A 17,229-nucleotide genomic window follows, 5' to 3' on the forward strand; every position below is an offset into this window, starting at 1 on the left:
AATTTTATAAATTCTTAAGGGAGCCGCTTTGGATAGTTGCACACAAACACAAGCAATGATTTAATCCCAAGAAAACTTTTGAAATCTTAAAATTCAAGTCGGAAGCAATTAAAAGCTGTTTTACATGTGTGAAAATTTCCCAAAAGGAAAATTTGCAGCAAACTTAACTGTGGGATAACGGAAGAATCACATTGATTTGTAGTGCGGTTTTAGGTGCGATGGATAGATATCGATGTTAGCTACAAGCAGAAGTTGAAAGTTTGTTTCTATCACAAAAACTGAGGGCGTTACAGACGTTTTAGCAGAGGTTGTTTTTTCATGATAGGCACAAGAATGGAAAACAGGAATGATTTTTTAAATTGACAAATAGGTTTATTCCACTAGAGAATGACTTTGAACAAAATGAATACCACACAGGAACACAGTCACTTGATCAAGGCGACTGCCTGCTAAGGAAACTCGCCTTCTTCAGATGAGAAAAGGATCAGCGCAGAGATAGTTTTAAAAATACTGGTTATGGTGGAAAGATAGGATGGTTTGGAGAGAGGTTTCAGACAATGTAAAGACACTCCTCACAATACAGGTTCTGAATACAAGAGAGGATGGGTCTAAGATATGGATAAGACTATGCAAAGCACATATGCTAGTGACCAATCCTACCTATTGATACTCGCTAAAAGGGACCGTCAGTTCTGGTCAAGGGATCGGATCCGGTTTAGGAAAGACGGCATGGCACATCGGACTGGGCAGTGTCAGCAGGCGCTCTGGTCACAGCACGGCACAGGACTGGATCTGCCTTTCTTGGTTCTGCGGATATTTATTTTCATCAGACAAGCAGTAACAGCACAACCCTAATGTATAATGATGCATCTCCCCTTAGGCTTGTGGGGTTCTGTTCTGGAATTTGAGGCCTAGCTGAGAATGGTTCTGCTATGCAATGGGTCCTTTTTTCTTTGCCAAGTTTCTGGAGTCTCGAGCAAGGAAAATGTAGAGTTCAGCAGTAGGGTGCTCCGCCAGCATCAGGCTAGTGAGTGAATCTGTCTGTCCCTATGTGTGGTGAGCTGTCCCTATTTATGCTAAGAAATGACGACATAAAGCGGGTGTGTGGGCTGGCTTAGCCTAAGCTTGCCCCTTTGAAAGGTGATTGGGTCAATGTCTACTCTCTGCCTTGATAGGAGGAGCGAAACAGAGTGTCATCTCTATGGTGTGATTTTATGAGGCTGAGAATCCACCCCTAGCCCCTGGAACACAAAATCTACTTTTGGCAAACTACATATATGTCCACATATGCAAACTCTATGAAAATCACATATACAGATTACATATTTTACCTAGCAGCTATTCCTCATAACCCCATAGCTGTGGGATCTTTTCTCTGCTTTTCACAGAATTTTGGCGTTTTCACTAGGAACACAATGTCCACTTTTTAAGCAAATTTCTAGAAGTGTGCGTGTTTAATATGGGAATGAGTGTGTAAAGTTACACAATTCTAGCAGAAACGCATTTTGTGTAAAACCACATTTCTTGCCAATGCTTTCCAGAACCTGTCGCACAGTTCTGGCACCTCTACACCAGTGCATCCAGAAATGATATTAACAACTCGGTTATTTTTTATAATTTACACAATTTTAAACAGTAAGTTATCAGTCTTTTTAAAATACGTTCTTTGTCCATGTTAAGCAACAAATGGTTGTTTTGCTCCACCCCTTGGTCTCTACCTGGAACCCCAGGAGCCATCCCCCATGTTTGTTCCTTACAGAGGCCATTTACGACTGCCTTCACACTTCGAATTTCCTTCTCTACAGAATGTCATTGTTCCTTTTGCCTCTGTAGACCAGGTTCTTTCCTACCCTGTAATTAACACTTCTCCATGATTTTCTGCTGGGGGGAAGACCTTCCTTCTGTGAGAAAAACCTGTTACTCAAGTTCTGAGGCTTCAGCCAGGTCTAAATTAATTTTTAAATTCTGTGGCCTTTTCCTTAGCGCCAAACAAACTTGTTTTATCAATAACAGCTAGAATTCTCATTGAAGATTTTAACCATGGGATCAAAACAATTACAATATGAGTTACTATCAGTAACCGGCCTCTTAGATTGCAAACATTTGATTTTCAGTTTATACATGTTAAAGTTTAATCAGGCAGGCCCCTGACAGCTGTCATCACAGCAGCCCTCTGCTGCACAGAGATTTTTGACAGATCCACAGACAGGCCACTTTTGCTGTGGAAATCTCTTTATGCTCTCAGCCTTTCAGGACCTTGTAAGTTCACAATGATTTCTTAAACTAAATGACTTGTAGCACCCAGCAGAAATTTTGAATATTTGAAGGTGTTCTGTACCGGCATTCTGAAGTTTCAGCAACAAAGAAAACGTGATTTAAAGCAAGATTTGGAGTTTCATTTAGCAAAGCACTGCTTTTTCCTTCTGCACTCCACTTTCAATTGTTGTGGAGCCCAGTGACACATTTCACAAGTGAGAGCTCTGGTCCACCACTGACAACATGCGTGGCAGATTGGCAGCCATCTTTTTGTGCGTTGAAAAGTGCGATTTTAAGGGGTTTTGGCGCGCACAAAGGTTTCGCGGCCATCTTGCTGTTTCTGGCACCATCATAACAGAGTGGTGCAGCATAGTAGAGCAAAAGTGGGACAATACATCCTACAGGCATCACAAGCAGGAGTGTTGTGCCTGACCACAGTTTTGTTAGGTTAGTAACAGATGAGTTTCTGTTGAAGGTATACTGGGCCTGTCTTGTGGAGGGCAGAGCGGGTGATGCAGATGGCTTTGAAGGTGCCCTGTCGCCCGACTTGGAGTCAGTGGGGAAACTGAGGGTGGGTCTAATGTGCTCTCTGGGGTCAAGAGCCAAGAGGAGCCCAGCTGCAGTGTTAAGCACCTGTTGGATTTTTCTGAGCTGATATGCGGGGTAGCCCAGGAAAAGGGAATTGGTGTGGTCTAGGTGGGAGAGGATGATGTCCATGATTGCGGTTCCTGAAGGTAAGAGAGGTAAGGGAAGATGGGTCTGAGAATCCGGAGGTGTAGATAGCAAGATTTAGACAGAGTTAATGAGGAGAGGCAGTGTCCAATCAGCATCCGTGGTGCATCCCAGGTTCTTACAAAGGTTGCCCAACCTAAGAAGGCCTGCATTACAAGAGTCAGAAAGGCATATAAGCTTCGATCAAAGTACAAGAAAGAGTGATGGTGGCAAGAGACTATCTGAAGATATCTTACTGAAGAGAACCTTTGACTAAAGAAGAATCTTTGCCATAAGAGAATACACGGGGAGGTGAGATATTCTCTTAGTATAATTTTAGTTAGGTAAAATAGTGGCAGGGTCAGTTAGAACTAGCTTTGGACCTTGGATAAATTAATTTGGGATTTCCGGAAGACTGATTAGCACCTTTATTTATATAGGGAGGGGTAACGCTCTAGCAGTAGGGAAAGATGGGGGCTTATGTTTATTTTAATCAAAACTACATTTTTATAATTTCCTTCAAGTGTCCGCCTCCTTCCAGCCCACCACAGCAGTTGAAAAATAACAGAAATTCCACTAAGGGGGGACAGAGTCTCCGCACTACTATTGGTCTTAGGGACTGATCAGTCTGCTCATAAAAAGTGAGCAAAAGCAAGGTGAATAAAAGGAGAGGGCTTTACTTATCCCCAAATGGCAAAAAAAATAGGATGTCCCGCTGAAGTCTGACAGGAAAGTAGCAAAAATAAAATCTTTCTTCGCATAAGCCTGCTTTTATACAGCTGTAGCGGGTTTCACAAAGTATGGCAACATCAGTGATTGTTCCACAAAAGTGCATCTATTGGTATTTTGTACAGCACTGCACGTCACAGCAGGCAGTTCAGAACTAGAGCTAAAACAGAAGTGCTGTCCAATGCACGGCCAGAACAAGCAGATTGAGCTCTGTGCTTGGTGAGCTTTGGCCAGCTCAAAAACCCATCAAAAACCCACTGCACACGCGCAGCAACTGTTTCTTCCAAGTGAAAGACCCAGGCACTAGAATAAGAGCTACTGGAGCCCAGTCTAACTTTGAAACCTTGGACCCCAGAAGCTAACGCTCAAGTGGCTCCTAATGAAGCCATTCCACGGTAAAACTGAAATAGGAGGTAATTGCTGCCATCAATCTTTACCAGGCTGGAATGGTTCCCTCCAGGATATTCTGGAATCATCCAGAAGGAAAAACACTAAGCTCAGATCAATACAGAACTAAAGTGAATTCCAGCCTTTGGGATGAGAGGATTCATGTACACGTATGGCAGAGCTTGGCAATAGGAGGAGGCACAAACAAGACTAATGAATAGTTTAAGAAATATGGTGGGAGGGTGCAGCGTTTGCGACATCCAAACACCAGGAATAGCTAATACAAACGATACCTGGAAACATGCAAGTTAGTACGCTGTAAATCCTGCACCATCATGAAGTCATCTATTAGAAACAAAGGGATATGCTGAAACAATTTCATCTTCCAGGGTTCGGTGACATTGAAACAACCAAGATTTTGTGGGCCAGAAAGCCGATAAAGAAAATTACCTGACCCCTCCTTCCTGCAGGCAACGTTGTAATGGGCATATAGCTGCCTTAGCTCCCAGAAGGCTCTGGTGCTTAATACAAGCCCTTGGCATGGGAATAAGAAGTTCTAAAGTTTGCAACAAGAGAGACTGGTCAGTGGGAACATACCCAGGACTGTACACCATTAAATTAATGAACTAATCAATAACATTTGTGATGCTTGACAAAAAAGCACAAATGTAACAGACCCTGTTCCTTATTAAGAGGACATGTCCACATTAACGCCCTCACACTGTAATGTGGATTTGCTGTCCCTGGCATCCAACACCTGCCCTGGTGAGAACTGGATCATTTTGTTAAAAGGAGAACCTGTTAGAGTGGCAACCACTCTTGCCAGAGTAAAATAAATTCCTCTCATTTGCAGTTTAAAAATCTTTCTCTCCAAATGGTTTGTCTGGCGGGTGACACCAACATTCAGAGGGGCTAATTTTGAGATATAAGGTCCGAAACCATATTCTATTTCCTATGGGGATACCTCATGTTAAAAGCTGTTCAAACTATGAAGCCATTAATATACAATTCTGAAATGTTGCATCCAGAGGCAGCTGCCTCGAAAAGATTACTTGGTAATATTTTCAGATTTCATGCAAGGGTTCAGAAGTTACTGTGAAAAGTTGTTTTATGAAACTCTGTAGAGACTTTGTCTTAACCTTAACTATGTTTTGTTTTAGCATAATCTATATGTATAAAGAGATGCACTATATATATATATATATATATATATATATATATATATATATATATATATATATATACACACATACACACCTACCTTTGTGTATATTGTGATGAATCACAGGTATTCTCCCCCTACAAGGCTAAGGAGGTGAACCCGCTCTGCAAGACCCTCCCTAGGGGTTGAGGCAAGCGAGGCCTCACCGGGAGAGACTCCCCCTGTGGGGACTTCCGTTCCTGTGAGGAACGCCCTAAACCACCTACAATAGCTGCATACATGGGACTGTATACTCTAAAGAGTAGTGTGGCATCTTTGCATTTGGCTGAAGACAACCAATATAGACAAAGAAAGGAAATGGTCTCTTTAACGAGAGATGTATATTTAACTGGGACAAATCAGAGCAAGGTGAGAGTAAGAGTGCTATGCGCATGGGAAGCTCCCTTACATCACACCGTGTGGAAGTGGCGCCGAGGCAGGTCGCGGAACCCGCGACTTTCAATGAGATGCAGAAGGCCAGAGGGCAGGCGTGCATAGCCAAAAGGAAAGCGTTACAAGGAGGAGTGGTGTGACCATGCCTGCAGAGTGGTAGCCAGGACGCCCGCACAACGCCCCTGAGACTACCATGGTGAAAAGCATGAATAGCATCCGATTGCCAGTGCCCGTGTACGGCACAAAAAGGAGCAACTGAGAACGGGGAAACTGAGAAGCGAGACGAGATAATGCTTACCTGAGTGACGGCATAGTCCTGCAGCCATCCCCCACATAAATTAGAGGTACCGGGCGAACCGGGAAAAGCTGTAGGCAGCCGAGGAACCATGTGTGGGAAGAAACTCAACCCAGACCTAAGAATGAGAGAGTAAATATAAAAGTGTGTAACTGGAACTGTAAAAACCTGAAAAAAATAAACCGTTCGGGGAAGACAGGTATCATGGGAAGAGAGAACCCCGTCCCAGTCCTGAGGACGAGATCTCATTCAAGAGACTGGTTAACAAGAAATGTGAAAAAGATAAGAGATTTGACCAAGCCAGGTGGGCGGGGGGCCAATAGAGACTGGAAACAAAAATTCTGGGAGGGAGGGAAAACACCCTGGTAAATAAACAAGATAAAAGAGGAGACAGCCAAAGGGAGGGAATCCTTGACAAGGCAAGCCTAAGAAGGCATACAGATAAACCTAAATTAAGGAAGCCTGAATTAACTGACTGGGAATGGTCTACACATGATGACAAGAGTGTGAAGAACGATTTGAAGTAAAGATATTCAAAGTACAGTACCACAGAAAGCATGAATCCTAAGAGTATTTTTAAGAACTACAAGAGTTTTTGACAAGACTATCAAAGGAGATGACGTTAAGAAATATCTTTACAAAAGAGAAACCTGTATATAAAAGAGACCATCAGAAGAGAAGACCAGGGGATGAAAAGACATTCTCTTGGCCTATTTAATTTAGTTATATATAGTGGTAGCGTCAGGTAGAGTTTGTTTGGACGGAGGCCATTTTTACTTTGGACTTCCTGACATCAGACTAGCAACTTTGGTTCCTTTAGATATGTAGGGTATTTCCTCTAGCAATAGGGACGACAAGACTTATTCTTGTAACTTGATTAAAGATAATCTAGAATGTCCTCCACAAGTCCGACTCACCACAACATATAGATGCACACATGGCAAAAGGTACTTACCTAGTAATCACCTTTCTGGTGGTGTTATCGGTTTACAGTCACATCCTAAGCATATTCTGCCATCTAGGAGAAGGGTCCAGAACATTAGAAATTGTTCACTTCAGAAATTATAGTAGGCGTCAACATAGGCTTTCTTGTCACACTAGCCCTATTCTGCATGTGCTGGTACCCATACTGCCCATCGGTGCATAAGCCCCCATACTGACTGTTTTCCACCACACCATTTAAGACAACTTCTGCAAACTTATAACAAAGTCAGTTTCATTTGATCGAAATTCATGTTGTGGTTCATTACAGAAGGATTGCATGAATAGAAATTCACAACAAACGCAAACAATACCCATCCATGTTTACAATGCAAACTTAGGACTTCTGGTAACTAATTAATCACTATGCACAAGATTAGAACAGGGTACAGTTTCCAATTCATAATTACAGATCAGTAATTGTTCACAGAACTACTATATCACAAATGACAAAGTTTTCTCTTTGTTGGAAAAAAGAAAACAGAATATTGTCAATAGGCAAAACTGGATCCCTTTCATCAACGATAAACTGATATTCCTAATTTGTAATCATGCCACAGTCAAAACAGTTTTAGACTTTTCCTATTGGAGGTACAAATATACCACCATCCAGACAGGGGAAATAGTTTTTCTAACAATAAAAGTATGGTGGTGCATCCTCATGACCGGTTCTTTAAAGCAATTAATATCCCTGGATAGTGTTTAGCCCAACCAGTAATTTAAATATTGATAGTATACACGATTCAAACCATCCCAATACTAATTCCCTATTTCCATGACGTTTTACTGGATTCACATGCCTTAATCCTAGGCACAGGAAGCCAATGTGTCGGGAGGCAAGTGTAAATGCAACAGGATATTTTTTCATTGTTCCTACTTTGGCACAGACACACTTGGCCATATACTACAAAATCCGAATTTGAATTGAACAAATTTCGAATCAAACGTTTCCATATATTATTGGGGACAGAATAATTTGACATACTTTTTGATCTGGCAAATAGTGCATTTGTCAATTAAAATAAAACATCTTGCTCTACTAAAAAAACCTGCTGCATGGTTTCCTAGTTAAAAAAAAACAAAAACATAATCAGCACATATCAATAAGTATACTTTCCATCCAATATAAATGTCACCATAACGGCTTCTGGAGATGCTCACACTGCCCCCATTGAAGAGTTCCAAAACCAATACCAAGGCAGAGGCAGCCCAGTTAAGGTCTTGTACAGAATCCCTGAAGGAGTCTGTCTCTCACCAGCACTCATTTTCACTGTCACGTTATTTAAACTTTTGAAGGACATGGGGGTTAAATTCACAAATGATGCAAATGATAATCAGTGCTTTATCCCCTAATCTGGGGCGTATGAAGAGGATTTGAGAAACATCAATAGAGTTTACACTGATTAAATCCTGGGTGGTGAAGAGTGGACTGGCCCTGAACAATGACCAGACCAAACATATGCTTGCAGGCACTGCGCCCCATTTATGTAAATTAGGTCTAGAAAATCAACATTTTACCATTGCTGGCTGCATAATTACTATGCAAGCTAAGGTGAAAGCACTGGGGCCTACCTGGATCCGACCAGGAATATGCAGCCTCAAGTTATTAGTCTGATGTCTTCTTCAGGGTACTATCTTTAATTGCTGACAGGGATTAATCCGTTGTTTGAAACGGTCACTGTAGCCAGGGCAACTGGTGCCACAAAATCGAACTACAGTAGAAGTCTCTTAGTAGGTATGAACAAGGGAGATCCTGAGAAACTACAGGTGATCCAAAACAGTGTGGTGAGAGCGGTCGAGGGGCTGGAAAGGGGAGATCATGCTAGGAATCCCCTCCACTGGCTGTCAATGAAGGCCAGATCTTGCACCGCTTGCTCACCATAACAGAAATGTTTGTTGGGTGCTAACCCCAAGTATCTGGCATCCAAAAAACATACACAAAGGGTACTAAGATCTAATTATACCAATTTGCTCAATGTTTTCAGGATGATGATGTAAACATTAGGCAGAAGTGCATTCTTCGCTGCAGCTCCCAGTCCGTGGAATTCCCTGCCTCCTTATTTCAGAGGGATTGAATCATTAGAGATCTTCAAGTGGAGCCTTAAAACACATGTTTCTTCCTGATCTCAGAGCTGACCGTTTTGGTGGCTTGTTATTCGCCCCGCCAGTATGGCTCTGTGGTAGTCAGCCTGGTTTGTGATGGTTGGTACCAAACTATGGAGTTTGGCGCCCTCATGCCTTCAGCGCTATACAAATAAATAAAATAAATGCCAATAAGTAAATACATATTTAAGTCATTCTAAGACAAAGCTCCAGACCCAACTGTTAAGGATTTCAATCTGGCGACACACACCTTGATCAACTGAAATGCTTATCTTTTGATGTGATTCAATATTGAGTTGGTGCACAACTCATATCACACCCCCTTTTCAAATACCCTGGGTCACAATGGACCATGAACCAGGCTAGTTGGTAAAATACTATGTTTGTTTATTTTAAAATTCAAAAGAAATCATACACTTTTTAATATAGGGCAGCAATCACCAATGGGGTAATAATTACAATGGGAATGCGAGCAATGCACTGGGTTTAACTTTCATGGGGAACATGTACACAGCACAGCAGAATAGGAGCACTTTATGATTTAGGACAGATAGCACCTAAGTTAGAATTTCCCCCTGCAATGTCCCTCAACCCACAAATAATCAATTCTGAGTGGATAAATAGAAGCAGCATGTAATCAGGAATGAGAAATAGGAAACAGAATCTAAATCTGACCTTCCCTCCCTAAATAAGAGACAACAGATTTTTAACCCCTTGCAAAGTTATGAAATGACACTCTGAAATGGACAAATAATGAATGAATGTGGGTTAAAAATGTTGAAGCAAATATATTTCCTCACTAAATCAACAATGCAAAGACACTAATAATCACAAAGAATGGTTTACCAAAAGCATACAGTTCGAAAATGAGTGGCAAGTTTAAAAAAGATTGCAGCAAAATGAATGTGTGAAAGTTGCATTTTTTCCATTCCCGCCTAAAATGAACCAAACTGTTTTTAATAAAAACGGGTGAAATACATTGATTCAGAGTGCTGTTTTTTGGTTGGGGGATAGCTGTAGATCTCAGGTACAATATGTACGTGGAAGTAAGTCTTTAGCTGGTAAATTGATAGGGATATGGAAGGTAGAGTGAGGTTTGTTTTTAGGAAAATAGAGCAATGAAAAGAGGAATCTGCTTTAAAATTGAAAGGCAATTCTCACAAACTAGATTTAATGGCTAAGAAAAGAGGAACGCCACCCCTGAATATCAAAGGTTACGCTGCATTTGTAACCCTTCACGCAGTGTACCCCTTTTCTTAAGGGAAAATTAATTTATTTAAACACAATATCGCTAATGACTCAGAATCTATGCAAGACAGAAATGAAGAGAAACGTGGCATTAACACTAGAAATCAATGGCAAAGTTGCAAGAATGATTCTGACAGTTTTAGCAAGTTATCAGTAGAAGGATAGGATGACTTAGAGAGTGGGATAAGGACCAAGGCACAACAAGATATACTATGGGTTCAGGTGGGGTAGGGATGATACTTACAGTCCACTTTTAGTTTGGGATTTTGGACAGTCAACAGTTCTGGTCACTACACGGCAGGACGTCTGGCAAACAGCTGGGCAGTTCTGGTAGCCGGATAGCACTTCTGGACTGGCAATTCTGGTCACTGGATACTAAAGATCAGCTGGATGGAACAGGTACCTTTGGATGCAGTTAGTGGGATGAGAATGCTTCCCATAAACACCACATCTTTCCCTTTTGGTTATTTGGGAATTTTAGTGGGATTTCAGAATTGAGGCCTTGCTGGAGCAGGATCAGCAATGCCTGGGTTTTGCAATGGGACCTGGAGTAGGGTCAGCAATGTTTTGGCCTTGGAGTGGGAATCAGGAATCTGGATGGATGGAACAGGAACGCAACACAGGAACATCAGGAAGAGTTTGTCTGTGTGTGTGTCAGAGACTCTTATGTATAATGCGTAGTGACATCAAAGTATAGAACTGGGGCAGGCTTAACTAAACACGCCTCTAACAACAAGATTGGACAAGGGTGATAGTCTCCGCCTCACTCTCAGATGGTTGGATTTCAAGAAAATGTCGTCAGATTTATGGTGTGAGTTTTACAAAGTCCAAAAACCTCCCATAGCTACTTTACTAAAATCCGATTTTGCCACAAACGTATATTTATACAATTGCAATCTCTTAGCAAATTATATACACAGATTACATATTTTGTGCAGCACATTGCAGTCCAATCCTCCAGTCCGTGAGACCTTGTTTTGCCCTTCTACCAGTTTTTCGCGCTTTTCAATGGAATTTATATTACTCAAGATTCTATCACTTTATACATGGATGTGGATCATCATCAGAGATGCATGTACAAAAATTTGCATTTGCAACATGGATGCTTTTCTTGTAATCCGCCATATTCTCCCATCTCTGTTCCCAAGGTATCAGTGAATTCTACCAAGTCTTAAAAGAAAGCCCAAAAATTTACTTTTAGACTGAGGAAATTCTACATTTTTACAAAGGGGAAAAGTTTCAGGGCTGTCAACTGGAATTACTGTTTTTTTGAGAGCTTGCAAATTCAGCCCATGTGGTTTAAACTCTTTATTTTCTTATTTTGGGTTTAAAACAAACCTGTGAAAGAAAATAGCCCATGTCTGTATTTTCACCAGCAACAAAGCCCCTTTACATAGCTAAGTAAGCAGGCTTTCATTCAAAAATGTATTTTTAAACAGCCCATTTTTTCTTCCTCAGTCAGCAAAGCCCCTTTTTACACATGTTTAAAACTGCTAGCATTTCTTTCTTTAAATTCTGTTTGGCAGCTGCCTCAGATTACCACACTGTCTTTGCCGCTATAATCATTTCCTTGAATGCAGGAGTTTTATCTGAAGCATAGATACATGGACACTGACCTGGCTCAGAGAGTTAAAGTCTCTTTGAACTGCTGAGCCTGGATACTTTTGGAAAGAAATAAACACGTGTTCCCGTGCGAGTGAAAGTGAAGTTGCTTATTGATTTCTCTCAGAGTTGGTTTGACTGAGCCTGTGATTCAGGAATTATGCCTGGTTTTGGTGAAGCACAGTGAAATATACTGGGCATGACAGCGCATTTTTAATCACAGTGGTTTCAGAATGAACAGATGGAATTAGCGTCAAAGTGGCATTTTTAAAGGGTGAAAAGTTTCATTTTGAAAGGGAATTTTGGGTTCTCAGCAAAGCAGTGCTGCCTTTTCACTTCATTCCATTTATGTTTCAGAACACACTGGCACGGTCCTTCAGTGTGTCCCCCCCGTTCCATCCTGCCTGAATTGGGCTTGGCAGGAAGATGCAGCCATCTTTTTGTTGCTGCCAAAACACAGTTTTTTGAGGTCCTGGTGCACACAGGAGCCAGCACAGCCAGGTTGCGGTTTCTTGCGCAAATGCAGCTTGGTGATGTGGTGAAATACTGTTGAGTGGGTCAATATAGCCCACACAGCTAATTAGAAAAGTATCTGCAGCACAACTCAAAGCGGTCAGTGCAGATCCTCAGGATAAACTGCCAATTCTTTACAGATGGAATAGGCTTATCTCTTGTGGCAAAGGTATTTTGGATGTTAGTATCACTAGGATCGGTAACGCCTATCTGTCTTTCACTACCTGGGCTCCACGTGTTTTCCTGATGTTTCTGGTAATCTGACTCCTGAGGGCTCTTCTAAACTTTCCCTCTCCTATCCCCACTTACTAGACTCAGGGAGTAATGAATGGTGCCTTCTTCCGCCCAGCATCACGCTCACTCCCTTCACACTCATGTACAGGACCCTTTTTCTATAATGGTCTCTTAAGCTATTCCACTACAACCACGTCACTGTTCCTCCAATTGGTCACCCTGCCTTTCTACCTCCACCCTTCTATCTTACTTCTTTTCCTACTGCTGTTCTTATTTATCACTCGTACCTCCAACTACCCTTCTATCTCCTTTATCTCGTTCCTCTCACTCCACTTCCCCCACCTCTTACTGTTCCCACTAGTTATAATCCCTTTCACTCTACATCAATAGCTAATCCTTTCAGTGCTCCAGATAAGATTTTGAGGTGGGAGTATTTTGCTCCCTATTTTTAAACTTTGAGAGTAAATGTGATTGCAAGAGATTAAACATGACTTTTCCCCACTGCAAGAGAGTAAAACGTATGCGACATCCATTCAACGTGTGCAAAAACTGTATGGAAATCATTACCATGCGGCAGCTTTCTGTATTGTGACAGAATACACCCTTCATTATTTCTCTAAGGTCTGGCCATTTGATCTATCCTGTTTTTATTTAAATGTTGAAAACACAAACCTCAATTGTATTGTGTGGTTTGATAGCAGAATTGTCTTTTGATATTTAATGAAAGTCCTAATTTCCCGGGAGCCATTACTACCTTGCTAAATTCTATACCTAATCTCATGGTCAAATGGTTATTTATATAGCGCTTTTGGCAAAGAGATGTACATAGAAAATATTTATCACAATTATCACCAAACCCAAGTCAGTACTCATTTATCAACCTGGAAAGCATGTAAGGCTGAGTTGGCCTTGCTGGGATTCAAACATGCAATTTATAGATCACGCATAGATTGAAGCAACAAGCGTTCAACCGGCTGAGCTATATTACTGGTTAACATCCTTCAGAGGTTGGTAAACAGAGCATCGACTGAGGTATAATAACCAAAGTGCCTATATGTCGGACGAACCATGTATGAAGCACCACAAAGTTAAATACCTATCTGGATTATTACAGGGACAGGTTTTGCTGAGTTTCTATTTCAATTACAAATGTAACTTTTATTTGGTTGTTTTTGAACAGCGCTTGCACTTCCTGGAGAGTCAGGTTTTGGAAGTTTAATTTTAGTCTTGAAGATTTAAGAGGCTATAACACCTGTGATTGGTGTAACAATCACTCACCTTTGAGCAAAGACTCTGCTGCCACTGACCATTTACAGTAATGTACCCTATTGACTGCAAGGTTGAAGGATTATGCACATAGCACAGGAACTCTGAAAAATACAATTGTGCGATACTGGTTTGCTTTCACGGGGGAAAAAAGCATAATTTGTGACGAAAGATTAATTCTCAATTTCAACTTCGTTTTCCATCTTATTGATTATACAATCCCAAAATGCTAGGATAATAAATATGCACAGTGCTTCGGTTTGCTCCATGAGCATCTACATACCACAGCAGAAGCTGAATGGAAAGACACCATGCCTTTTATCACAGTGTGATATGATATATGGCATTTATAACGTGTCTGTACACAAGTGTTTCTTGTGTACAGGCGTGTGTCCAGTAAGTATGTAGTTTCTACTTTTGAAAGGCTTCAGAGAAATGCATTCTGTTTCAGAGACTTTTCTCTATGGCTTGAAATTACATCCATGTAGATCAAAATCAAAAGAAGCGTTCTGGTTTCTATCTAGTAACCAGACCTTTGCACTGCCCTCTGCTCTAAACTTGTGTGTAAATGTACACAGGAAAATAATAATGTTTTCGTATTTACAAGATTTTCATGTGTAAAAAGGTGTGGTACAAATCTTATCTGGAGGCCTGAATCCTATTCTCCCACTCACTGTCGCTCTTCCCACTCTGTCAATTTTAGTTCCTACTTCGTTGCTAAAAGTATCCCTGTCCTACCTTTACGTCCCATGAATATTACTGTCAGACTCTTTTATTCACTATCACCTTCTACTATCGCCACTCTACTACTACCTGTTTTTCTCACTCACAACCCCGCTATTCCAGCTACCTACTGTCTTTACTCCCAACTACTATTACTTATCAAACCTGAGGGATAGGGTGCCCTGCTCAGCGCTTTTCCCTTTCCGCCACGCCCATCACTACGCCTCAGCTACTCATACTCTACTGCTACTACTCTCACACTCAAACACTCCAGACCCCCTCCTTAACAAAAGCCTCCACACTCCAATCGTTCACGCCTCCTCTGGTCTCTCACATATCCTCCAACACATCCTGTTCTCATTCACACAGGCTTACTTAAATACCCCACACCCTCTACCAAGATTGCCAACTTACCTTAACGAATAGCGCATCTAGCTCCAGTGGATGTGACAGGGGAAGGTCATTGGTGGGTTTAAAAGGGATGCTAAACCCTGCCCAATTTCCAACATGGATACTGCTGGGGTCAAGAGACTAACATATGGCTCAAGGCCTGCAGGGTCTTTTTAAAATAATATTCCCTGGTGGCATAGTAGGTTTTGTGGTGCCTTTATTATTTAAAATAATCCCTGGTGGGCTACGGGGGCTCATTGTGGCTGCAGACTCCAGCAGACAAGAGCCTGTTGGGGCCTGCCAGTGTCGTGCTGGAGTGTGCTACACCCCTAGGTGCCGCGTCTACCCTTGTTTCATCCTGCTACCGGTTATGTGGCATTTTCCGGCACCCCTTGCCAGGGATGCTACTGCGATCACCAGCTTCGGAGTGCATGTCTCCCCCAGCTGCTCCTCTGCTTCATCACCATGTTGGGTTAGGGTGGGCTCCCCCTTCCGACCCCACTTGGACAGGGCCACAACGCTGGCTCTGTCACACACTATAGACATGGGCAAAAATGGCCACTGCAAGTCATGGCGAGAACAGCAACTGCGTATACTCGCTTGAACACTAGGACAGGGCACTAATGGGCATGTGTAACCTAGCGCTTATAGCGCATATGGCTTTTTGGGCAGCCAACGTCGATGGGGAATGCCGAATGCTGGATTTACATAAATAGCATTTAATAGTGAAAGTAAAAGGTGGATCTACTCTAACATTTATTAACAAATAGTGCATGAGTTCTCCATTAGAGGAGTATTTCACACACTTCCATCCAGATAAATGATAATTTTAAGTAAAACATGCATCGCATATATGCTCAAACTATTTACTTAGTTACAATGAATACATTTTAAAATACACTGAAGTAATTAAATAAAGCAAACAAATGGGTAGGTACAAAACAGTGTCATTACATTAGTGACTCCGTGCAGAAATGGAAAGTTGCTCCATATAGTTTTCAGAGCCTGAGTAACGGATTTGGATTTTGAGTGCAGGAGACAATCTCACTTAACCAATTTAGTATATCGCTCAAGCGAGAACTCTGGGTCAGGTGCTTGAAGCACCAGAGAAAATCTCCAACTTCATGCCATTGTTTGTATCTCAAAGAGGCCTAGCTGCTTGTGTTAGAACTATCAAAAGATTGAGATGCCATGTCTGAGCTTTGCAGGGTCTCACCTATCAAGTTGAGAGAAAGCGCTAGACCCTTCACCAGACCCACTGCAAATAGAAGAACTTGCATATGGCTCAAACGCTCACAATAGCTGCAAGATGTTAGATCTTGTGGCCACTTATCAGATTTATTATGCAGCAAATATGTTCCAAGTTAATTTCACATATGAATACAGTATCAAACATGTGCTTGATCGCTTATTTTACTTCTGTCATGAACCATCGGACTCGTCCTACACGCAGCACTACATTCAATATGGCCACAGACCACGGGACACGGCGCACCAGTTTCTGCATTGCACGCATCATGTTCCATAAAGCGGCCACACCCCTGTGGCTATGCGCGTCTCAACGCTGCTGTTTACTGAGGTTGCCGTGTGCTGCCGAAGTTCGCTCTCATTTTCTACTAACTCCTTGTTCCTGGCTCCTTGAACCCTTCACCTTCTTCCTATTCCCTTGCCCTCCTCTTCTTCCCGGATCTCTGCGTATACTCTGCCGAGTGTAAGCTCCACTGTTCCCTGGAATTCCCAGATATACTGTATGCTCCAGGACTCGGATCACGGAACGCACGCTGGAAGCTGAGGACACCCGTGCGGGCTTATATAAGACCTGTGCCGTACGAAGGAAAACTTCAACAAAGAAACAACACAAACAGGTGAGAAGGGGGGAAACCTGTGACAACTTCATTTGGTGTCTTCCCAGTGGTTTGACAACCAAACTAGTACCTGTGACTATTAATAACAAATCAAACACTCAAATAAGTCCACATGATCCTCTGCAACGATAAACTGACGAACAACTTTAATGATCGTACTTCTTCAAGGTCCAGATCAATATTGCTTGATAAAACCTGATGTATGGATGCGGCATTGAGGTGGTTGCAATGGTAACTCAGGGCTACATGTTTTGAATTTCATTTCCATTTCTTGGAAATCCGAACATTTTAGGTGAAGGTGATGTTTTAGTAGATTTTCAATTCAAAACTGG

General features: G+C 41.8%; 1 protein-coding gene across 4 annotated transcripts in view; it reads right to left on the minus strand.

Annotated features, from left to right (window-relative positions):
• The window catches only part of ITSN1 (intersectin 1), a 3,188,156-nt gene that overhangs the window by 1,336,111 nt on the left and 1,834,816 nt on the right, over positions 1 to 17,229 (minus strand). The window lies entirely within an intron of this gene.

This window comes from Ambystoma mexicanum, chromosome 7p (genome assembly GCF_040938575.1).
Source record: "Ambystoma mexicanum isolate Mex_15411 chromosome 7p, UKY_AmexF1_1, whole genome shotgun sequence".
NCBI classification, from domain to species: domain Eukaryota; kingdom Metazoa; phylum Chordata; class Amphibia; order Caudata; family Ambystomatidae; genus Ambystoma; species Ambystoma mexicanum.